Source organism: Lemur catta, chromosome 5 (assembly GCF_020740605.2).
Source record: "Lemur catta isolate mLemCat1 chromosome 5, mLemCat1.pri, whole genome shotgun sequence".
NCBI classification, from domain to species: domain Eukaryota; kingdom Metazoa; phylum Chordata; class Mammalia; order Primates; family Lemuridae; genus Lemur; species Lemur catta.
Window position 1 is genome coordinate 100640068 of NC_059132.1, and position 16681 is coordinate 100656748.

The 16681-nt window shown below is 37.0% G+C and overlaps 1 protein-coding gene across 2 annotated transcripts in view; it reads left to right on the top strand.

Annotated features, from left to right (window-relative positions):
* Nucleotides 1-4477: 4477 nt before the first annotated feature.
* SORBS2 (sorbin and SH3 domain containing 2) overlaps nucleotides 4478-16681 on the top strand; it is a 194106-nt gene continuing 181902 nt past the window's right edge. For both annotated transcript variants that reach the window (XM_045552364.1, XM_045552363.1), the window contains exon 1: nucleotides 4478-5064. The gene's annotated coding sequence lies outside the window, so the exon portion shown is untranslated. The remainder of the gene's footprint in view (nucleotides 5065-16681) is intronic.

A 16681-nucleotide genomic window follows, 5' to 3' on the forward strand; every position in this document is an offset into this window, starting at 1 on the left:
TCGCTTGCAAACCTAGAGCTTGATACACCTGAAATATTTTAAACAATGTTGTTATTATTAGCCAGTCAAGGCCAGGTTCCCCAGAGTTAGGACTAACTAAGCCTTCTTCCTGTACCTATGGCCACATTTTCCATATTCCTCTTAATCTAGACAGGATACAGAACTTCTAGGGCCTTCTGGTAGCTACTAATGGACTTTTCTTCTATGGCGCACGTACAGTATTTTTGTGTTAATAGGTTCTCCTTTATTTCCAGTTTTTTAAAAACAGTCTCATATTGCTGACATTTACATTGTTATCATTTGTCCTCTGGTGAGGTTTTGTTGTTCCATAATCATTTTCTCATTTTTAATTCATTTACTAAGTAGATTTCCATAAACCCTTCACTCTGCTAGGTTTGTTTTGGTTTCAGGTCTCTCTGATTCAGCAAAGACATTCTGGATACTAATCAGGGTCAGACTTCCTCAGAGGATGTGAAGGCATCTGATTAATAGCCTGTGGGTCAGCCCGCTTTCCAGCACATATATTGTAGAGAATGATCTTAGAAAAAATCCAATTTGCTTTCCTGAGATATTCCAATCCTCTTCCTAATCCTGTCCAAGGTAGTGTCATGCTTCCCATTGTGGTCTCATTTAGCAACATCTTGTTCATGTCATTGTGAAAATAATGAAATATGTAAGGTTTAGGAACAACCTTTGAGATATTCTGTTTTATTTGTTATTAGTAATTAGAAAATTCAGTGTAAGCTTTACAAAAGTCTGTGTTACTACCCCATAAACAAACCATGCTTAAGTTCCATTCTCTAAATCATACAAAGAGTTTCTTTGTTGTACCAGGGACTGGATCCTTTGGTGGATCCCAGCTGTGGAGTCTATAGAATTAGATGGGACTGGAGAAGAACATGCTGCTTCGAGCAGTGATGATCTTGTGGAGCTTTTGCAGCAATGAAAGAACCAGACTAAGGATTGCAACACGGGGACCAGAGGATAAGTAGCTTAAGATCAGACTACAGGGAAGCAGTAAATGTAAGGAAAGAACAAACTTCTTTCAAGAAAGTGTAAAATGTTTCTAGTACTCTCTACCAAGGTAGTCTCTTAATAATAACAACAATAATAATAACAACCACAGATGCTCCGTAACTTATCAACTTCTTTAGTTTCAACTCTAGTAAACAGTTATGTCCCCATCAAATCATTCTCATCTTAAATCTTCTGGGTCTGTTCTAAATACTATTTTTTATTCTCATTTTATTTAATTTTTTAAAAACTTTTTATCTTGAAAGAAAAAGTTTAAACTTGCAGAAAAGTGAAAAGAATAGTAAACTAAACTGGAAATATTTTTCACCTAAGGTTCAACAGGTGTTATAATTTTGCACATTGTACTTGCCCTCAATAGAAAATAGAGATGATAGATGATTGATGTGTGGTGTGTATGTGGTATAATTTAACTCTTAAAATAGAAGATAGACAGATCTATGTATATTCTAAAAGTATTACATTTGTTTGAAAATCTGTCTAAACAAATATTGTATATTTTTGAGAAAATCATATTAAGGTGTGGTTGGTATATGCTTTCATACTGAAAACAATTTCTGAATGGAGATTTTTCAACCACATCCTGCATTTTTATTTCATAATGGAAACAAAACAATTAGCAGTGTGAATTACAGTGTTCTCTTTTTATATGTCAATGGACATCTTATTAACTTTTAATAATGTAACAGATTTAATTATAGTGTTTAGATATGTAAAAAAAAGTTTTAAATACTGTTTATGACCACTTTGCTTAAAATTCTACACTAAGGGGCCAGGCACAGTGGCTCACGCCTGTAATCCTAGCACCTTGGGAGGCTGAAGTAGAAGGATCACTAGAGGTCAGGAGTTCGAGATCAGCCTGAGCAAGACCCCCATCTCTACTAAAAATAGAAAAATTAGCTGGATGTGGAAGTGCATGCCTATAGTCCCAGCTACTTGGGAAGCTGAGACAGGAGGATCACTTGAGCCCAGGAGTTTGAGGTTGCAGTGAGCTATGATGATGCCTCTGCACTCTAGCATGACACACAGAGTGAGACCCTGTCCCCCCCCAAAAAAAAGAAAAGAAAAGAAAATCCACACTAAGACAACAACTTCAATAGAGAAAACAGGCAAAAGCTATGAACAGAAATGTACAGAAGAAGTAACCCAAAACACCCTGAAAAATGAAGAGATGTTCAATTAGTCAGTAATTAGAGAAACACAAGTAAAACAATCATGAGCTATTACTCTGCACCTATTTTATTGGAAAAATTCTAAAACTAGATAATGCCAAGCATTCCTGTCATAGTTGATTAGACCAAGGCACAGGACAATCCAAGTATGAAGCTGCTGGCAATGTAGCAGGTCTCTTATGACTCAGAAAGATGAGCTGGGAAAGTCATACTTACCTCTTAGGAATCTGTATTTAGCCCATTTTAAAATGAACATGTTCAGAAGGAGGATAAACGTTAGAGACTTGGGTAGAGCAGAGCCAGAAGTCCAGCACAGCACCGAGGGGCCAGGCAGATGGAGTTCCGAGAGGAAGGGGCTGGGCAGGGGAAGAGGCCCACAAGCACTGGAGGAACAGAGCACTCGCTGCATGGGGTGATGTGGGGTGATCGCCAGAGATGCCATGAGGGACACCACGGAGTGAAGAGAGGAAAGGGATTCATCTCGGGTCCTGCCAGCTTCCCAGTTCTAGTCCTGTGCAGCTTGGGGTGGTTTCTGGTTTTCTTCTTTGGAGGAGGGGGAGTTGGGGGCAGTGGAGAAGGAGATACAAGGTAAAGGAAGAAGACCTTCAAATTTCCAAAGGAAAACGATGTCAAAGATTCTTACACCAAGCCGAACAATCAACCAAGTGTGAGGGTATAAAGACATTTTCATACATACCATGAAAAGAAAACCCACCCTAAAATATCAAGTGAACTTAAGAGTTTTCTTGATATCTTTTTGTAATGTGCCAACATTTAATCAAGAACATTAAGTTCTTCTAAAGTGATAGGTCAACAAATGTGTGATATTGAAAAGGTGAATTAAAACACAGACTTCACACTATCCAATCATTCAGTACCTGTGCATACAGGGTTGTGGGTCCTCATTCAAAATTTATTGAGAAATTAGAAAATTCCGAGCATTGAAGACAGATAAGACTCGGACCAGGTTGGCTTTTAGGGAGTTGACAGAGCAGTCTGGGAGTTGGACGTGAAAGGAAAGCTGCTAATAAGCCAACAGGGCGTGACAGGTCCTGTAAGAGTAAAGGGAGATCCCCTCTAGGGTGGAGGCACAGAAGAGGCCACCGCTGCAAACTGCACCTGGGGGTGTCATGAGTGGAGGTGGTCGATCTGGGCAAGGTGTCAAAGATAAGGGAGAAGACAGATTAGGATGCAGGTAAAAGGTACTGGGGGTGAGGTCTGATTGAGAACCTTTTAGGTAGCCATGTTCACATGGGCAGGGAAATACAATATTTACAAAATACTAAATCAGTGACGACTAGCAAATGAAACAAGTCCAAAGGTTAACACAACTATTTCAAACAGATTGCTAGAAACAAAAATAAATAGGGCAGTGCCTTGAAAATATATCAAATATAATATGACTAGTGACACAGTATTGAAAGGGAAGAAAGGACTGGAGGCGTTGCAGAAGGTTTAAATTGTTAATGGCATTACTCATGGAAGATTCCCAGAGGAGGAGAAATTTTAAGGAAGGGAGGAATGTTATCCATCTTACTGAGGAAGTAAAACTATTCCTGCCTTGAAGGTAATGTTTAAAATCAAAGGGTTTTTAATTAGGTTTGGATTTTTTAAATATTTTTAAATTACAAATAAATTAAAATTGAGTTAAAGAATCATTTTCTGCAGTAGAAACAATAGGGATTTTTTTAGAAACTTTATTCTAAATTGTATAAAAAGCATATTAAAATAGGAAGATAAAAGGAACCATAAATAAATGGATATTTAAAGATCCTGTTAGAATATCCTCCCTGGTTTAGTTATTATTTTGACCACATATAACAATTCACAGGATTTTGTTTCAGTTAAGCAGCTACAAGATTATCATTTTAAAACAATAATGCATAAGTGCCCCCATCTGCCAATCTCCTTTGCACTTAGTCTATGACTTGAAGATAGAACCTGTTTTAACAATGCTTCCAATTAGTGTCTCTCAAGTGATTTGCATATTATTAACCTGGATAGACGCTAATAGGGCTGAATTCCCTTCCTCGATTTCATACACAGCACTGGCTCCTATAACAAAAAGTTCTTCAGGAAAGTCGGGACGTCAGAGCACTTGTACCGTTGGTGAAATGCCTCGAAAGATAGCGGAAGCTACCCTCCTCAAAAAATGATGAGTTCGATGAAAAGAAATTAGCAAGCTGTGTTGGTGCACTGCACATGACCAGCCATGCCTGCTGCCTGAGTCTGTCTGTTGGTTGTTGCTATGGCTACGAAAAGCCAGTGGAACCCAATGAGCTGTCTGCGGCAGCGCTGAGAGGACCAGCCATTTTACTTATGGAAAACAGTGTGGCATATTCTGCTGAGCTTTATCCCGGGAGAAGCGTTTTTTAAACATCTATTCAGAGAAGAGAGGAGCAAGGGGCATGTTGGTATACAGTGACTGCAGCCACGCATGCCTGCAAGCTGCCGTTTGGACAAGCTGTTGACTGCTGTTGCAATTAGCTGATTGCAGAAGGTGGAATGCAGAGTGCTGCATATCTGCTATCAGGCAGCAGCAAAGGTTTTTGTCTGGGGAAGGCAAGCCTTCCCTGCAATGTTATCTCAGCAGCTCCCTAGCTGCTCACCCTGAAAACTAGGGATCCGAAAGGAGGGTGCTGCCCGCAGCTAACAGTGGTCCTGTGCGTGGCTGGGGCGTATGAGAGGCAGGTCTGGAAAAGCAGGTGTGTGCTCAGCCGGGCGCTGGGCTGGAACGCAGGGGACGCGCTCGGGCTTACCTGCTTCCTGTTAGCAGATTGTTGGCTCACGGGGCATCTGCCTGCACGCGGAGGCCGAGGCGGAGAAGGGGCTTCCTGGGCATCCCACTAGACTGGCAGAGGTAAGCTTTTCTGGCCTTTTTGAAAGCACAGCATAAAAAAAATAACAGGAGCAAAACTTAACCTGAAAGATTTACGTTGATTGTGTGATCTGCATTTGCCAAAGACAGACAGACACACACACAGACACACACACAGACATTTCTACAAAATATTGTCAGAGACATAAACTTGTTTCGGTGAATTTAGGTTCCAGAAATTGTGTGATAAAAAGCATTATTGGTATGCCTTGGAGTTTCAGATAAATATTTGCTGTTCTAACACACTATGACGGCTTGCCTTTCTGACCAGTCTGCATAGCCAACAGCCTTTCTCTCTTCCAAACAATGGATTCTTTTATGACCTGTACTTTGACATATATTAAGAGAACTGTGTGGAAAACTAGCAGCATGTAAATTGTGAAGCATTTCTTTTTAAGCCTTGTAAATGGTTTATTTAACTCTTAACACACCTATGTATATATTTAAATTAAGAAATTCCATTCCCTATGTAGGTCATAGTAGCCAGTGGATTTTGTACTTGCTTATTCTGGACTGAGTGTCTTGGTGTGCTGTTTGATTTAATTCTGGGTAGTTGTAAAGCAAACAGTGTAGGTATTAGAAGCTGTTCACACCTCCTTCCCAAGTATCATGCATGCCATGCTAGCCCAGAGCACAACACCCCCATTGTGCTCCCCCGGCTCAGAAGCCAAGGAAAGAAAGGAAGTGAAGTCTCCGCATTGAGTTCAAGCACAGCTATAGTATGTGGCGGTAAAACTTCTTTTATTACACGATTTTTCTCACAGATAGGTTTCAGAGATGGCGAGTGAGGCCAAAAACACCACACACCTCATACAAATAAATGTGCACGAATATTTGCTGTCAGTTGCTTCATAATAATAGCACAGACTTTGAATTGCAGTAGGAATTGCCCTGTAGTGAGTATTTCTTTGATTTATAGTCTCTTAGGAACAAAGCTGTTACTGTGGATTGAAACTGGTCAGTCAAATCAAAACCCCTGGTAAGGAAATGACCAAGTAATGATTAAATTCTGTTTCAGCAGCATTTCAGCTTTACCTAAGTCCATTCTTTTTTTCATTTACCAGAAATGTCAGATCATTTATAATGCTATTGAAAATATTTGATGAAAAATATTTGGTTGAAAACTTTGAATAAAACCTCTACCGGCTAAAGGTGGAATCTACCATGAAATCTAAAATAAATTGCAACTGAGATCTGGTTCTAAGAAATATATTTTTATCTGCTACCTTATTCTCCCAAAATATGGATAACAGGGAATCTCTTCAGAATTTTAAGTATAATTTTCATTGATACATATGAGCATGAATCACCTGTTTCACAGATATAGCAATGCTAATATGCCCTCTGGTAAGGGAATTATAAAGCTTATAGGGATAATTTTTCAAAACTTTTCTTCTAAATGTCACCAATATTCGAGATATAAAGACACAGACTAAGCAATCGCAGTGGAGAGAACCATGTCTGCACATTTAATGCCAAGAACAAATAGGAATATGCCTGTATGAGGATGGTTGTTTGAGACAAAATGGTGAGGTGGTGGCCTTGTACTTCATTTATGTTTAACTTTCAAAGAAAAACTAAATGAACAGACTTAGTTTTCAGTCAAATTCTATGAGTGAAAAATACCAGCCAGATAAGTGACTCTATTTGAGCAAATTGAAAGGTAAGGGAAAGTCTCTCTCCAGTTTAACTCGCTTCAGACCATTGCACCACCACAGGAATTCTTAGAATTAACACAATTCAGAAACCTGCATCAAAGAAAGTGATTTTGTATTTTGGGGGGCGGGGGGATTTGAGAACAGTTGTAGCAATACCTAAGGCACACCTGATTGCTGTGCCTTGTTGCCATTATGGTAGTGCCATATGTGACAAAAGCCTTATTTAGCCCATGAGAAAAATGACTCATACTTTATACTTATGCTATTTTTTCCCTGCACTAGTAACCTTTTAAGGTGATATGCTGTGAAAGATGAGCATTCTTAGTCCAATTCTGCATAGCTCCCCTGCTTGGTTATTAAATCAACAATTTCAAGAACCAGATTCAGAGAGATCATCCCCACCTATCAAGACTTTGCACCTTGGCTTTTGTCTATTTGGGGATCCTTATTTTATGCCACTTTCCCACTCTCCTGCTGATGATATCAAATTTTTGTAATTTCCAAAGCACACTATGTCAAATTTTTGAAAATGCAGTGCCCTCTGAACAGACTTTTCCTTTAAATCCCCCCTATGGCAGTAGCTGCTTTCATGCGTCCTTCAAAATCCAGTTAGGATGTCTCTCTGGACTGTTCCTCTCCACCTCCTTTGGCTACATCTGAATCTTATGTCTATGGTTCTGTCTACCGCACCATATTGCATTTGTTTCTGCTCATAGCCTTCCAGAGTTTTGCTGACTTCTTATTCTAAAGAACTTTGTCCAGTGTGCAGAACTTGGCATTCAGACATCGTACTGGTAACCCCAGACTTCACTATTTTCTTGTTAGTTACTGTAAATGTAGACTTACCCTCAAAATAGAAGCCCTATTACTGTCTTTTATCAGAGAAACTCAAAACATTTAAAAAACAATGAGGCTTTAACTTCTTTGATATGAAAATATGACTTTAGGATCACAAGTTCATAAATGCTATAAATGTCTTATAATAGATCAGGATTTCTGAGGGAAAATTTTACACATATATGTTTTAAATAAAATAACTTGAAAGTTTTGGTATACAGATAATACTATTTTACTATCTATAGGTGTATTCTAAAAATTTACAGGGAAAAATAAGTGTAGAAAATAATCCAATTTGAAATTTGCTATAAAATCAGGCTATTTAAAACCAATGTTGAATTGATGATGATTAGCAGCTGATTAATATAAAATACTTATGAAATTGTTTTTCATAGTACAACTAGAAGAAAATAAAGGTGAACTGGAAAGAAAGGAAATAATTGAAATAAAGTCTACGATAGCAGAATTTCTTTTAATTTTCCTAAATAAACCTGAAAGGTTACTGATATCCCTAGTTATATTACATTTCCCTACAACTTGAGTTCTTGGGTGAGGGAGAGAATATTCTTAGTATCACTCCTGATACAGACATAGTTTTAGTTGTAGAGACTTCCCACCTCTGGTTCTATATTAGATGACATGATTTTTTTTAGATAAACCTAATCTCACTCAACAGCTTTTTTATGGAAAAATTGCCACAATGCTATAATCAAAAATCAGAATGTGTCAGTAATTTTATTAAGAAGTAATAAATATGTAATCCCTTGTCTCTAAATTATTCATGTTAGAAGCAAAAGTTCTAATTAATATTGTATGAATTTTTATGCACAAAGAACAGATCATTAGGAGGCTTAAAATTTCCAGATGTTTGGCATTTACAAAATATTTAGGAAATTACTTAAATTCTTATTTCTAGACATTTTCATTTTCATATATTAATAGCATTGAGTTTTCAAATAAAAGTAGAATAATAGCAATTCTTGATCATCATGCTGTCCTTTAAAGCTTTATTTTGGCCATTTTCCAGCTGATTTTAATGTACAGCATGCTATAATTATGTAATAGCTAAAGTTGGAATTGGTTTTATCCATCTTAAAGACTAATCATTTAATCAATTATTTTAAATTGTATATAGTAATTAGATTTCAGAAAACATGATTCCATAACATGTTGTACTATTTTTAATATTTTATATTTTAAGTAATTTATAATATTTTGAAGATCTAATTAATGTATTACTATATTGATAGTGCAATGAGATGAATTGCACTTACATTTTGTAATGAAGAGTTGTAATACATGAGTGTATTAGATAAATTTCTAAAAGTTACTCTAACTAATAATTTAATTATGGATATGCCTATTAAATCCTAAACTATCACTACCAAAAATTATACTGAGATTTTAAAAATATCTTTATTTATATTATTTCTGAAAAAGTTAAGACATATGCATCTAGTTGTAGGGAAGCACTTCTGTAACTACTGAATTCTAAATATTGGCAAATAAGAACTTTCATTCCAGCTTAAGTTCAATTAAGATGATATTAGTTGAATAAATGACAGTGAACCAGCAAAGACAGGTTTTTATTTTGGGATTTAGCAGTGTGGTATATCCAAATAGAACTGTACCACACTTTACCATACTCTAGTCTTCAACACAGAAATATACTAGTTTATCAATTGGGAATTTTAGCCAAAGGTCATTGGTTTCCTCATCCCTATAGGAGTCAGGTGTACATAGGTCCAGCATTAGTTCTGCACCTTTGAGGAGCATTATTTGAGCAAATCTCAGAAAGCTTTCACTTTTCCTGAATCTAACCAAGAGTCTTACTTTCAAGGAAAACTTTCTTACCTAAAAAAAGAAAAGAAAAGAGAAAAGGAAAAGGAAAAACCCTAGTAATATTTTCATTATATTTCCTAATTTCTTTTTTTACATCCATGTTATAACTTAGGAAAATTTATTTTTAATAAACATTATTTGAAAATTTCAGTAATATTTTATTTTTTTTCTGTTCATTTATATTGTTGCCTGCTTTCTAAATTTTTGATTTTTTTATTCTACCTAGACATTCAGTTCTTCTATCTTTCCTTTGAGATGTTTTCTCAATGGTTGGAATAAATTATAAATTAAAAATACTTTCTTACAATGATCCTCTGCTTTGAATAGGAGAGTTCATCCAATCAATTGTTAGAAATAATTCTTCTTTTTCCTATTCCTTTTCTTAGTAAATTTTTTCTGGAATGGCTGAATTTGAGGACAGAGGCAACATAAATCTCTCAGATTCAAAATCTTCTGATGCTAAACTCAATTTGGCATCCTTGAGCTACTAATACAGTTGTAAGGATGAGCCATAAGGAATCCAAAAAACTATAGCAAAAATAGGCTTCTAACTAAGAGTTGTGACACTTGTAAAAATCCTCAAAGGACACAAGCAGGGAATGATATGAAGAGTGGTAAATTTTTTAAATGTTCAGAAAAAAATATACAAATGAAATTTTGGCCATGGTGGAGAAAATTTATTAGTATAAAAGTTCATTCTGTCCTTCTCTAAAAAGAAATTCCTGTACCTATTTCTAGGTGAAGATAGGCAGCTTCTCAGAGGCATGTAGTCCTCTAAAGAGGCGACCACTGCAAAGACAGCAGCCCTGTTGGCAGAAACATGCCTCTAGCTTTGACTGAGGAATCATCCTCCACCTATTGCCAAGAGCTCCTTCTGTCTCACTGGGTGTTTTCAATCCAGATCTTAATACTTTATACGGTCCTATACTTTTACACTATTATAATGAAAAACAAAAGTTTAAGAAAGCAACACTTGGTTGCTTTAAAGTGAGCTTTTTTGGTAGACAATCAAGATTCCTTCACACCTAATCATTTCAGTTCTCTGTGCTAAAGTTAACAAGGGAAGTGAGATTAGATAACAATAACCTCAGCTGTTCTTGTGCTATGTCATCTGGTGAGCAGTTTGAGGACTTTCTGAAACAAGTACACTTAATCTTTCAGATACATTCTTGCACTCTAGTAAATACCATGTATTTGGTCCTGTGGGGATAAGCAACTTTTAAAAGAACTTGCTTCTTAGTATCTTGCTTCTTAGACTTGGAAATTTATATAGCATAGCATTACTAGTAGTTAGGATGGAATTCTATAACCCCTTAGTTGTTCTGCTACAGCCTGAGTAGATAGATATGTGTTATGTGATACACCTAGAGCACCAGTTTAAACCAGTTTTGGTAAAGGGAGGTCAAGAAAGTGGCCAAAGGCAAAAAGGATGGAAAAAGAAGGTACAGGTTATGCAGAACAAAAGGTTACAGAGAAAATGCAGCTTGCTTTAGTATAGCAACTGGAACATGTAGACACTCCCACAAACAGGTCAATATATTGAATATGAAGCCAGTATTTGTTGAATGAATGAATGTCTCACAGTAATCTGATCTTCCCTCGATGTTGTGCTAACGCTGACACATAATTAATTAGAAAGTGCTGTTTGAATTTAGAGATAAAATGACAACTTAGAATTTTTTCTGATATTGTTTGAAATCATAAAACAGAAGAAAAAATGAAAATTTTGGAAAATACTATTATTTAAAAAAATAAAATATAGCCTTCTTGGTGAGAAGCACTATATTTTAACAATTATATAACACAGGGATATTACCAGTAGTGCAGATAAAGCTCAAATGTAACACATCATGTAGTGAATAATTCAGACAACAAGAAAAAACTGATTTCTGCTCTTAACTTTGTTAAAGCCTCTGGGTACAGTTATATTCATCAAGAAATATAATTAACACTAAAGAGTTTAAAATTTTCCTTTTTAAAATAAGCATATGAAAGAAAAGTTTCAACCTAGAATTTTAAAATTTAAAATCTTTATTTTAAGGCTTTAGAATATAGTTAAACAGAAAGTTCAAGATAGTAAAAGGTGTCAATCTCTGAGGAGGTCTTTTCAACTTAAAAGACCATAAGAGCTGCAAGACCTTAGACAGTCAATCACAATATCTGCTACTGATTAACTCAAGAAAACAAAAAACCTGAATAACCAGCATTCAATAAACTACAGGAAATATTATTCAAAATTTATTCAATTTGTTCAATCCAAAAGATATTGTTAGTAGTAATAAGAAATTATATATAGTGTACTCTGTTCTGGCTACTAATCTTGAAGCTTTACGTGTATTGACTTTTAATGAAGACTCTAGGAAATCACAAAACCTAGGCATGTAATGCCAAGTAGCAAAAAATAGGGAGTTTTAAGGCCATTTTGTTTGGAGTTTCTCAGAAATATTTCCTGTAATCTTAAATTATTTCTCAAAGAGATATTTAACAAACATCACATTTAGTTGCTCCTTCTTACTCATCCCACCTTTCATATGATTTTATTTTTATATCATGTTAGTGAAGTTTTACTACATGTGCCTAACGTTCCATGTGAAAGTGAACTCCATGACAGAGCAATAGTGTTTTACTCATGTTTTTATCCCCATCATATAGCTGTATGCTTGGCCAAGAGTAGATGAAGTATGGATGAATGACTAGACCAAATAGGTTATTTTATCAAATGTCAACAAATAAAATTCATATCCAAGAAGAGACCTAGTCAAAGTAATATGAACTATATGTTGTTCCATGTAACTTTCATCATGAGAAAACTAATTTGGCCTATACATCCTTAAATGTTTATTTATTTATTTTGTCATGGGTTGTTTGCTTGTTTTTTTGGGTTAGTACACTCTTTTTCTGTAAAACACTAAGCTAAATGTCATCAAGACTTTCCCAACAGAGGAAAATCATGACATAACCAAAATTGACTTGGCTTCTTTAAATGACTAGAGGTTTTTCCCCCAGAATTTAATCTCCTGAGCAACTTAACTACATGTAAGTTATATCTAACAATTAAGAAAACAATAAAAAATGTAGGAAGATGCAGTTATCTTCTTTACCATAAAACCATTATTTATTTGTTAAAAATACATCTGTTTTGGAAAAAAGGCTTAATTAGGTCAATAACTCAGATGACTGATAATATATACTGAATTCCTTCACATTGACTTTACTTAGAAACATAACTTTTTATATGATATGTTGTCTGAAATCTATCACTCACTGACTTCCTTTCTACCATAGATTTAATTTTATAAAACTAACATAACTGATTTATATAATAATTAATATAACTTTTTCCCTTGAATTAAAAATCTTCCTTCTCAAGTGTACCAAGTATTTTGACTATATTTTAAATTAATTTTTACATTTACTGACAGGAGAGAGGAGTTACCGTCACCCTCATCTTTTAAAAGCAAATGGCAAAGCCATAAATAATCTAGTTCAGTTTGAAAATCACATTCCTATTGACCCAAAGTCCCAAATGTGCTTTCAGCACCTCATAATGACAGTTATATGGCAAAATAATTTAACTTGACCTGTATATTATTATGTGGTCTAATATTACATCATACTTATTTTGAACCCTAAACTTTTGCTTCCTTTAGAATGAATTGGGAAAACATACCCTCAAAAGTCTGGTTCGCTTTCTTTGGCTCTGATATTAATTTTGCAACTGACAAGAACTGAAAGACTATGATTATAAAATTATGTTTCCTGGGAATGTTCCATTCATGATCTGCCTCGTTCTCAGACTCCTCAGTCAATTTATTGCATTCTGCTTCTACCCAGCCTGTGAGAAGAGGTGCTGGACTTCCATGGTACAGATAAGGCCTTTGAGGAGGAGAGAATAGGAGCTTAATGACTAGGATCCAGAAGGACTCCAGCCCTTGAATATTTGCTATCCATGGGGTCACTCAGCCAAAAGAGCTTTTGAGTTCAACAGGAATTAGGAGAAGTGTTGATTTGAAATTTAAATGTTTCAATTTCCAACCAAAAGTAAAGTACTTCCAAGAAATCTGCATGCACTCTAGTACATGCATCTCAGAAAGTGAAAGAGAATTCTGTCTGGCCAGGAAAACAGAAGGGCCCCTTGTCGATGGACATTGAGAAATGTTACTTTCCAAAAGGCGAGATTATTATTAATAATTGGTCAGTATATTCTCTTGGGAAATGAAATCAGAAAGAATTTCTTCTGGCAAGGATAATGCCAGGTGACAAATGATTTTAAGACTACCATCAAACTCTATTGGCCCAACAAACATATCTGTGCCATCAGTTCATAACTGCCAAGTGGACCAGAATATCTTAACCATAAAACGGCAAGTTCTCTAACTCTTCCTTTTCCGCACTTTTATAGAGTGTTGTGTCAATTGTTAGCATATTACTATAAGTCAGCTGGTCCTGACCTTCCTAATTTTATTTGGCATTGAAAAGAAAGCCTTGATAAGGGTAAGTAGAGAATGAGAAAGATCCTAAGCTCTGAGTACAACTTAAGGAGAAAACAGACTCAAGTGTAGATGCCGAAGCTATACTTGCATATTAAAAATGCTATTTCAGTTTTCATATCCTTTATTTATATACACACAATGGAATATTATTCAGCCTTAAAAAAGAAGAAAATCCTGCCATTTGCAACAACATGTTATGAAGGTTATCATGCTAAGTGAAACAAGTCAGATAGAGAAAGACAAATACCGTGTGATCTCGCTTGTATGTAGAATTTAAATGTCCAACTCATAGAAACAGAGAGCAGAATGAATGGTGGTTGTCAGGAGCTTGGGGGTGGTGGGGGAAGTGGGGAGATGCAGGTCAAAGGGTACAAACTGTCATTTACAAGGTGAATAAGCCCTAGGGATTTGCGGTACAGCACAGTGGCCATAGTGAATGATACTGTCTTGTATGCTTGAAATTTGCTGAGAGAGTAGATCTTAGATGTTCTTACCACAAAAAAAAAAAAAAAGTCACTGTGAGGTGACGGATGTGTAAAGTAACTTGATTATGGCAATTATGTCACAGTGTATACATGAATCAAAGCATCACATTGTACACCTTAAATATGTACAATTTTATTTGTCAGTTATGCCTCTATAAAGCTGAGGGGAGGAGTATGTTTTTAAGGGTGTGGAAGCAACAGACACGACTAGGAAATGAAGGGATAGAGAGTGCCCAGCTGAGAGAGTAGAAAGAGAACAGAGAGAAAGAGAAGAGAGAGTAGAGAAGAGAGAGGGAGAGAAACGAAGAAACTGGTTTGTGATGGATAAGAGCTAAGGCCGTTCATAGCCATGGGGAAAGCACTGGCAGAAGAGAAGGAAGATTCGAGAGGAAGTGGGGCTACTCCGGGAGCAAGACCCCAGAGGGCAGCAAAGAGGGAAGACCCAGGGCCCAGGGACAGCCCAGCCTCAGAGAGTTGGGCTGCCAGGGCCTCCACAGCCTGGAGCCCATCGAGCAAATGCGCCAGAGGGAGGTCCGGGAAGTTCCCACTGAGGTGTAGGGTAAGGGAGGGGGAGCAGGGGTGCGAGCCTTAGAGGGCTTGTCCTGTCCGTAGCCATGAATCAGCAGGGGGCACGAAAGGCGAGGTGACAGCTTGCAGAGGCAGAGTCAGGAGGGAGCACCCATCGGGAACGGTGCTGTCTCACACTCTCCTCCTCCATGTGCTGGCTCTAAATGTCAAAAAACACACTTAAAAATTATCTATATAAATTGCTGTGACTTTGAATGTCTGACGTAGGCGAGATTTCTCAGATCTAGTCTTTTTCACTGGAAGGGAGGCGGTACAGGCTGGGAGCTAGTGGTTGGCAGCATGAACTTAGGCCCCACACATCGTGGGGTGGGAGTTCTGGTTCTGAAAGTTGACTGCGGTGAAGGAAGCTGAGGACAAAGCGCCCGTGCTGCAGTTTGCTCATCTGGAAGGATGTGTGTGCTGTGTATACCCCATAGCACTGTGTCGGACATAAAGAAGGGTCCCATCCATGCCAGGTGCTACTGTTGTTGGTTGTTCGTGGAAGTCTGTAGTAAGTCTCTCCTTCTAATTTCTGTGCTCCAGTTACTTGTCTCTGGGTCCTCTAGAGTCTTGAGAAACCATGAATGCATGTGGTGTGAAGGGAAGCTGCCACTGCCACCCGTCGGGGAGATCCTGGTCACCTCTACAGTGGTGTGAAATCTAAGGCTCCGAAGGGGCTCTACCGCTCATCCAACAATTGATTGCTTTGGGATGTTATAAAACTCAGGCGTCACAGGGGATCAGGTAACTGGGCAGGTGGCGATGCCGTTAACCAAAGTGGAAACAGAGAAGACCTCTTTCACTTTGTTTTTGATCTAGGGGAGAAAATGTTCAGATATGTAGGACTTGACGTATGTGTTGGAAACATCTAGCTGAACGCACCTGGTAGGCAGCTGGAAATACTTTTCTAGCTATCGGAAAGAAGTAGGGCAAATTCTGGGGCAAATCAGGACCTCAGATGTAGCCTGAACCAAGATAAGGACTGGTGGCTGCTTACAGCTTGAGCATATAAACTACCGTTATGAAAGCATTTGTCTGATAAGAACATGTTTAATCAATAAAAGCCTATGCTGATATCTTTTTAGTCACTCTGCAGAAAAATGTCCACATTTTTAAAAATGAGGGTTTTTTTTAAAGCTATTAAATATAATTGCTAAGTACACTTAGGTTGGATGTTTAAACTGCATCCACCAGGTTTTTTTCCATTTGTCACACATGAATTTTAAAAGCGAGTAATAAATCTTTATTTCTTTGTTTTAAAAAGAGATAAAGGATTTGACTGGCCTAAATGTAGTTGTTGGGAGAAAAATAATGCAAATCAACAAGACCCAGCATAGTAAGCAAATTTTAGTTATTTTAAGGAGTTTGATATTGAGCAAATTATTTTTTTCTATGTAAGTTATAAGTATTATTATTGCAAGTTTAATTTTTCTGGAAAAAATAAGTAAGGATTAAAATGACAGGTTATCTCAAAGAGTTTTGTGGGGATTAAATGAATTATGCATTTTAATTGTATAGGGAAGGGCCTGGCATGTAGAAGATGCTGAGAAAATGTTGGCAAGTGTTATCATTCTTATCATGTAAATGAGTTCATTGCAAAGACCTGTACTGTGTACCTCTGATTCCCCAGGCTGTGTGAGTTCGGTGGTTGCTACTCAGAGTCACTGCTCTTGGGGACTGTTCAGCCTTCAGGATGGGAGAGGGCAGGTAGTAATCA